Genomic DNA, 8,986 nt, shown 5'->3' on the forward strand with positions numbered 1-8,986 from the left:
TTTTTATTCTTCAGTTACAAATTTTTCATTCACCCTACAAGACATCTGCTGCCTTTTGATATCCTGATAGGGAGAGGGAGAAATTCCTGCTTCCATCTCTTTGCTGAGGAAGTATGCTGTCTTTACTCTGGCTAAAGCAAGATTCTGACAGCTGTCTTTATTTCTTTTTTTTAGTAGCACAGCTATGTTTTTATGTGGGTATGTAAGCAAGAGATTTTGGGAGTGGCAGCTACGTAAGCATATGTAGAGCAGAGACCTAAATAGACCTCCAGCTGACATTCTGGCATAGCATCTTATCCCACACTTGTTTTTATACCCTTTGAGTATTTGCACAAGAAAAAGGACAACACAAATTGTCTAGTATTGTCATTTTTATATGACTGTTAAATTAATCTGAAGGTTTTGTCATTAGGGTTTGGTATTCTTTTTCAATCTCACAAAAAATCCCCCATACTTGCTTAGAAACTGCATCAGATACTAAATATTTTATCCTTGTTTACCAAGTACAGTATTACAAAACTTACAAATTCCTGTCATTCTGTGGGATAACAGCAGGTGGCAGCAACACAACTTTTCAAAGACACGGCAGAGAAGTCCCGTCAGATATTTGGCATCCTTTTGCTACTTGCTAAAATTCTGATGTCACAAATCAATTCAGAAGAAAATACTTTTATTTCATTCTCTTTTCTGGTCTCATGGGATCTTCTTCCTCAGTCTCAATGACTGAGTCACTGCAAAGTTATGTACTTACGGGGCAAGATCTTTCATCTTTCTTTTCACTCCGTATTTCAAACTTACCATAGGTGTTCTCTGATGTCTGACTGTCAAGAGGTGTTCTATATATATGTCTCTTAACAGCTGAATGTTTTTATTTCTTATTCTTTTTATTATTATTTAAAAGTCCTGCTGAGTTTGTAAGTTCTCCAGAACTACCTTCTCTCGGAACTCTCGTCCGTGATCTCCAAATACAGCTAAATAGACTTATTTCTCTCATACTACTATATATTTTTGAGTGTTGTTTGTTTTTTGGTTTTTTTTAATTCTTTCTTTCTCATTCAGATCTGTGCTCTAGTCTCGTATCAGGTTGGAAATTATCTCCATGCCTCAGTGGTTTTCCCATCCTGTCCAGTGCTTGAGGTATGACCCATCCCAGCTCTGTTTCCACTCTCAGGGCTCCCTGCTACATGACACCGTTTTCTGATTCACTCCCTTTGCTGCTTTTACCCTGTCACCAATTTGTCTTGTCATGTCTTTCTCCTATCGCATCCTCTTTGCCTCACTAGCAATACCCATTTGTTCATTTTCCCAATAACTGCTTTGCATGTCCATCCACTCCATTGCCTGCACCAGTTCATTGGAAAAGTCTGCTCTCCTCTCTCAGCCCTGGCTCTGAGACAGGCACACACAGACTGCCAGAATGATTAACAGCATTATGTGTAGCACACGTGGTTGTGTGGCAGTTAAGGAGAGACACTGTCACCATGAGCACAAGTACTGATATGTGGAAAATGTAGCGCACCAAATAAAATTATCAGATAAGTATATTATAAAACTATGTGCTGACAGTTCCTTTTCCTGTGTTTAGTGTCAGAAGCCAAGTTCCAGGACTCTTTCCAGACTGCAGATACTGCATGAATAATTATGAGATGTGTGCAAGAAGATACTTCACACATTTGGAGGATGAGAGAGGGGAACAGCGAAGTCAGTCTTTGACAGGTAACATGCTTTTAAACCCTGCCAATGTTTTCACTTGAGTCAGAAATTTTACTACAGATATTCTGTCTTTGAATTTGCCTAGTCACTTCTTCTGGTGCCTTATTCTGGACTTAGATATTAACTGACTGTGCAGCCAGTTATGAATCACTTTTAAGAGAAAAAGAAGTGATAAATACATATTTATGAAAAAGGAGGTTCTTGTTTTGGGGGATAAAAGTTTTTCTGAGGAAGCTCTGCAATTAATCTTAATAATTGGTTAAATCAAACAAGAAGACAACACATATTTACGCCTGCTACTGTCATGCAGACAAGGTCTGTAGGCAAGTAAACTTGCATCTGTAAAGTAAGTAAGCATCTCCTAAAATTAAGCAGTGGCCAAGGCACATTTCCCAGACTTAAATCAAGAACAAATTTAGCAAGAATGCTATTTAGCTTGGAATTTCCTTCCTGGGAAGGGACTATACATTGTTAAACTGAATTAAGACAGAATTAAGAAAGTTACATGTTTGGTAAAGCAGCATTTAGTTCAATTTTTAAGGCTTTGCTCCTCTTGCCAAAATCTTGTTTCGATAATGACTTAATTCCTGATAAAATTCCCTCCCTACATTTGGAAAACCTAAAAACAAGAACAACAACAACAACAAAAAAAAACCCCAAAAACCAAAAAGCAAAACCAAAAAAAACACCACAAAACAAAACCACAACACAGCTGAGTTGAATTAGTGCTTTTTAAAAAATATTTTCCATTTTTTTCACCTTTAGGAAGGCACCAGAAAGTGGAGTGGCAAGGTTCTCCTCTGCCCTAATTCTACCTGTTTTCCTTATTAAATCAGATCTGTATTTTAATTATCTGTAAAGAGGAAATGCTTTATCAAGAGAAGAGCTACAGATGATGTATGTACCTGTTCCTCCAGCTGGGATCCAGAAGACCTACAGGATTTGACTGTGTTGTCTTCTTGCCAAGGAACAAGGCTGGAGGGTTGAGCCAGAGACAGCAGCACAGGGCTGGCTCTGAAGTCTACCCCATGCTGAGAAGCCCCAGCTAAAACACTGGGGATTAGAAGATGTAAGACTCACCTAAGTTTAGTAATCTGGTGGCATTTTGCATTTTTCAGGGTGTTTGATACCCTTGACAGGGCCAGCAGGTGCAAGATGTCACATTTGACACCGCTTCTGGAGCAGTAGGTGAAGACCAGCAGAGATATATCCTAAGGCCTCTAAAATTACCATAAATATCATCTGGTCTATCCCCCTCCATGTTCTGGGCTCTAACAGTAACACAGCTTAATTTTGGATAGCTGCTTGGCTAGCTAGACATAAGGCAGCTTAACAGGCAACTTTCATATCTGCAGAGGTAACACAGATCATTACCAAGATGAGTTGTCTCAGGATCCCATGCCTTTTTAACCAAAGACAGCTCTGCTCCACAGGAATTCAGAGCTGTGTTTGTTGCTTTAACGCCAAACAAGGCTTAGATACAGCTGGAAGCTGTTACTACTTAGTTTTACCACTCATTAGTTTAATTAAAAATATGTTTGTTCTAGAAAGTGACAAGTACTTCTAACAGGCTAGCATCCCTGTTTTCCCACCAGGTAAGGTAAGTGAGCATCATAAATAGTATTTTTATAAATTTTACCTGTAATATGCAAAAAAAAAAAATCGTTGTACTACAAAAATAAGTGTCATTTGAAGTGGGGGATGGTGGTGTGGTGATTTAAACTACCATCTTGCAACGATAATTATGTGCAAATGCCACTTCTAAAGTAGGTGGAAAAACCTGCTTAAGATTAAAAAATCGCTTTAGAATAATGAGCAATGCCAAGAAGTCAGGTTCCCCGCTGAAATCCTCCCTGTTAATTCACTCCCATTTGCAAATGATAAGGGCTGAATCTATTTTTATATATATATATATATACATATATAAAGACAGAGTGGTTGAATGTTTTTGAGCTATGCTACAGAATATTTTCTAAACATACAGAAGTAGAAAAGAAACAGATTTGTCTTCTGAAAGCGATTATTTAAAATCAGACCCTCTCAAAGCGATTTATTAGCCACATTCTTCTGTTTTACATAGTTTTACCACCAGATGTCAGTACTCCACACATCCATGTCTGAGATTGATCATATCGTCATCCCTTTTACCGTTTTCCTCACTGACATTAAAAGCTATAAAATAATACTTTACGTGGATAATCTCCTTGTGTTGTGTTTTGGGGGGCGGTGGTGGTTGTGTTTATATGCAAAGATACTTTTATTTAATGAGGAATAAGCAAGAAAATCAGCATGCTCTCAATTTATCCACAATTGCGTCTACGAAGAGAACACTCAGCTCTGTCATACAGGCACCAAAAAAAAAAAAAATTTTTTTTCTTCCTTCAGGACTTTCACTGATGTTTAATTAAATTATATTAAAGAGGTGTGATTATGCCCACAGAGGGCCTGATCATAAAGAAACAAACTTGAACGCCAAAATTTCATAGAAAGATTGCTTGCAGCTATTTATAGCATATCTTGGCATGCAGTTGAGGACAGAAAAATATGTAAAATATTCAATTTCAGTGTCACCACAGCACTTGTACTTGATTCCACCTTTTTTTTATGAGTCTAATTATTTAGTTAGAAGAAGGATTTGCTTTGAGCTTAAGGAATTTTGAAACATAATACTTCAAAAAGAAAGGGTAAGTACATTAAGTTATTTTAGTTCAATTTCTCAGTCTGAACAAATTCCTAGAAAGAAATAGAGCTGAAATGATTGCATTTTCAAAAATTCATATGGAAAAAATATTTTAAAATAATCAAGAATTATTTAAAATTACAAAGAAGTTCAACATCAAAAAATTAAATGCTATTGAAAAATTCTCTCATTTGCTACACAGAAGAAATTAAGTTAGGTCACCTGTAAGTATATGAAGTCAGGACTGCAAGTGCCAAAATAAAAACACAGAATAAGTAATAATAATATCCAAAATATTTATCAAACTGTAATTTAGCACTATATTGCCCCAGCCTAGCATCAACCCAAAAAGTCAGTAGCCAAAACAATGCTGGATCAAACACAGATTTGTTTCCATTCAATTTTCAGTTTCTACAATTTTTTTTGTCTATTTTCTTTCCAGATGGATTAAAGAAAACAGAACAACAGAACTATTATAAGGACTATGACGCTAGAAAGAGGTGCAGTCTTCTCAGTTAGCCTCCTGGGAAAACCTGTGACACAGAGTTCAACTCTAATCTTCTGGAACATAGTCAAATTGTCTGCATGTCTGTTCATAAATACCTGTTTGACAGATCTGGCCCATGTACTAGTCCAGGAACTGAGTGGATTTTGTTCTCAAGAATTTAATCTAGTTAAAGAGATTAATGCAGATAACAAACTCTTACTGCTCCCCATGGCACACAGGGAAGCCTTTGGTAAGAAGAGAGGACTTTCACAGTTCAATGGCTCCTTCAATGCACGTGGTCTTCTATTATATTTTAATAGAGTTATATACAAATGGATATATGAATCTGTGTATTTGTTGTCAAAGTGCAAAAATTTCACATTGTACATTAATTACCAAGACATTTCTGAGTACTCTTAGTTGGTCTTGTATTTTAATAAAGGACATTCTTTTAATCTCTTCTAATAACAAACTTTTTTCCTTAGGTTTATCACTTCCTACAGTTCACTTAATTATATCACATAAATTATTGTATGAACCCACATTATTACTTTTAATATTTTTTTTATTGTGAACTTAGTGGATTTGTTTTCTTTCATCAGCTTCTTTGAACACTCTTCCCAGTTTAGGAAAATATTATTTTGTCTAATATCACTCTTTACTGTTTTGTTTGATCTTAAAGAAGAACAACAATAAATCTTGAATATCAGTTGAAAAGTATTGCATAGCACAAATTGGCCTAGGATTTATGGTAACATAATATATATAAATATTCCCCCACTTCCTGGTTTTCCCTTTACATTAGGAATATTGAAGGATGATAGAAATTTCTTTAAGGAGCTCAGGTTTTTCTCCTTAGTTTACATATTCTCCATAGTTCTTCTTCACATGGTGGCTCACATTTGGATAATGAGGCTGAGAATGTGCTAGGAGGAGCATGATAAGTAACCATGTCGGGGGCTTAGCTGGGCACAGCATCACATTTATCTGAGCCAGGTAAGATTAATCCTAATGCCAGTCCCAGCCACTTGCAGCTGGAGCAAAGCAGACCTGCAGAGATGAAGGGGGAAACCAAGCCCAGCAGTGGCTTGCCCAGAGGCAGTGTTTGTGGGTGAAGGGAGCACCAGGAAAAGGGTTAGGAGAAAGCAAGCATGAAGACACAGCACCTGTGGATACACTCTGGAAGCTGTGCAGTGAAATAAAGAACAGTACTGAGCTTGCTAAAGAAAGACAAGGAAAAATATCTGCTCACGCATGTATTTCCGTGTGTTAAATGCTGAGACTAGTCCTATTAGGCTTAACATTTCTGTCAGAATGTTTGGAAGATATGTAGGTGAAAAAAAATAAACCTCTGAAGCCCAGAGGCCCGCTATTATCAGAAAGCAAAACAAGATGAATGGGCTCATGAAGAAAAGTCAAAGCTTCTATTATCTCCTTAGATGATCTTATCATTTACAAAGTATCTGATAACTGTGCTAGAGTAAAATTAATGCCATTTCTTGTGTGAAAAATTTCACCTAATCATTGAATTTACTATTTTTCTTTAAGGCTGCCATTAACATTACTGTAGCATGGAGGTTAATTTAAAAAAAAAAATCTATTTTATTGGACTATATATTGTATGTATGTGTGTGTATATTTAAGAGATATGAAAAATGCAAGCACTTAACTTTAACTATTACATTGCAAAGAAACCTGACACGTCTCACATATAAAAATCAGATTTTCCAGACTGATCACCCTCAAATCCTTTTCGTCCTTGTGTTAGTGAAAAACAACTTTACTGCCGTGGGGCCAGGACTATGTCTGCAGCAGAGGTCCTCTTCTGCATCATCCCCTGAGCTGCTTTAAGCGACACAAACTCTACCCCATAGTTCCATGCATTGCATATGTCACATATCTGCTCTGCCACCATGTTACTCATGCTGGGAAGAGATCCTGAGAACACATGGCCAGATGACCAGTGACTGGGTCCTGCTGTGACAATTAAAGGTTTACAGGTTTCTCTTAGCCATCTGCTCCTTTCAGGGGAAACATGGCTTTAGACTGTCCAAAATCACTATGTTCCAAGTAGCATTTGCCCTTTGTACCTCATCAGAAACTCTCACTACTCCTAAAGCCCTAGTCCTGCAAGGCATACCTGTATATAATGCTTTAACTGAGGTACAGGTCTCAAGCCCAGCTTATTACCTTGCAGCTAGGGCTTACTAGGAAAGGAAAATCTTATATCTCCTTTTTTCTGCCTTCCTTCTTCTCTGCCCTCATTCCTGTTTCCAAACATGTGGTACATCACCACTCAGTGGCATCAGTACGTCCCCTCCTCAGTAGCAGCAAGTTATAAGTTGCTTCAGTTCCAATTCATATCATGGCACAAGGACCAGCATGTCATGGAGAAGCAAATAATGAAAGGAAAGCAGAAATATGAATTAAACACCTTAATGAGGTATCCAGGCTTTACCTGTTTCATACTTCAGAAGATGGCATCGGTATGAGGCATTCAGCACTGCCTTCTTGGGAAAGGTTTCCATCTGCTTAGTCAGTTCAAACCAGACAGCTGATGAACCTGACAATTTTCCTCTGTGTCTAACCATGTGATTTAGTTTATTATTCCAAAAGGACAAAGTGGTGAGGGTGTGACTGTACATGCAACTAAACTAGCTGAATTGTAAAATTCCTGGAATTGATTTGCATGTTTTAACAGGGACATGAATTTGTTGAGGTTAATTTGTTTTCCCATGAGATTTGTTCTAAAATTAATATTACAAAGAAATACATGTGAGTAAACTATTTAATAAAATGCAGGACTTACAGTCTCAGATACCGAAATATTCTCTATCAACCACAGGAAAGTGATTCATGCTAAGTATGGTTTTCCTGGACAACTAAGAAGAAAAAATATTTAGACCCTTTGAAAAACCTAGCTCTAATAATCCCTTTTCTATTTCTGTCTTGAGTAACTCAACATGTAGAACCATAGGAGATTCATGCAGGTCTCTTGGGTTTTGTGTTTTGTTTTGTTTTTTAATAACTCCTAAAGTAGATAAACCTGCCCCCAAACCATCCCTTTCGGTCACGGGAAGCTCAGCAGTGCCAATTCAAAGACCAACTGAAATGATCTTCCCTGGGGCTCACATTTATCTGACCAACTCCACTTTACACAGGGAAAGAGTCCTCAGCAGCTTGTGGGCAGAACCCTTTTCTAAGGATAAATTTCTCCCTCCAGAATAGCTGCAAACCTGGCTGATGCTTAGACTACTGCAAGCCAAAGATGATTCACTTCTCTACTAGTCACCATCTCTGCTGGTGTGCCAGCAGAGTCACTTACCTTTCTTCATCATTGCTGATAACTGTTAAACACAGAAGTAACTCTGTGATGTGTTGGGATCCTCTGCAGACACCTGAAAGAACAAGAAACTATAGTTGAAAATCTCATAATTCAGAAACTGCTAGATTCCTCCCTTGTGGAAAATACAAGTTAGAAGAATTTGTGTGGGACAGAAAGAGCTGCTAAATACACTGTGTGCTCTGGACTTGTTTGTTCCAATTGATATCTACCCAAAATGGAGGCAGTTCTGAAATGTGGTGTCACCTGGAGACATAAATTGGCTTGTTGCTTAACAATATAAATATATGTGGGGTTTCTGTACAACCCAATGAAAATAAAATGTTGGGATTTTTTAAGACAGAGCTTGTATAAACACCCCCTTTCCTCCTGAGATGAAATTTATTATAGTCTAATCTTTTATGGTTTATAAACTGAGCTGTGCTCGTCAAAAAACCAGCTACTTAAATACTTGTGGTAACCCAAAAGTGAAAAATTGAAAAATGCATTGGACCTTGATGATGGAAAAGACTACAAACTGTTGCCATCTACTATTATAAGAAGTACAGTACAGAAATATTCTGTCCTAAAATATACTACATCAACTGAAAGTGAGTTGCAATCATGGTAATGTTCAATAAATACTTACAATCAATGCATACATATTACAATTTAAATAATTGCATTAATGTAAGATTAAAATTTGCATATATAATTTAAAATTAGTTCATAGATATAGTTGATAGTTATAGTTGAAATCCTCTTACTTTAGGTCCTGTGGGAA

The 8,986-nt window shown here is 37.1% G+C and overlaps 1 long non-coding RNA gene across 2 annotated transcripts in view; it reads right to left on the minus strand.

Moving 5' to 3' along the window:
• LOC121658278 overlaps window positions 1-8,645 on the minus strand; it is a 33,011-nt gene extending 24,366 nt beyond the window's left edge. For both annotated transcript variants that reach the window (XR_006013916.1, XR_006013917.1), the window contains exon 1: window positions 8,206-8,645. This is a non-coding gene — a long non-coding RNA (uncharacterized LOC121658278). The remainder of the gene's footprint in view (window positions 1-8,205) is intronic.
• Window positions 8,646-8,986: the final 341 nt, after the last annotated feature.

The sequence above is a fragment of the Corvus kubaryi genome, unplaced genomic scaffold, assembly GCF_017639235.1.
Source record: "Corvus kubaryi isolate FWS band 111438036 unplaced genomic scaffold, C.kubaryi_AGA036_p1.0 split3-131, whole genome shotgun sequence".
Lineage (NCBI taxonomy): Eukaryota > Metazoa > Chordata > Aves > Passeriformes > Corvidae > Corvus > Corvus kubaryi.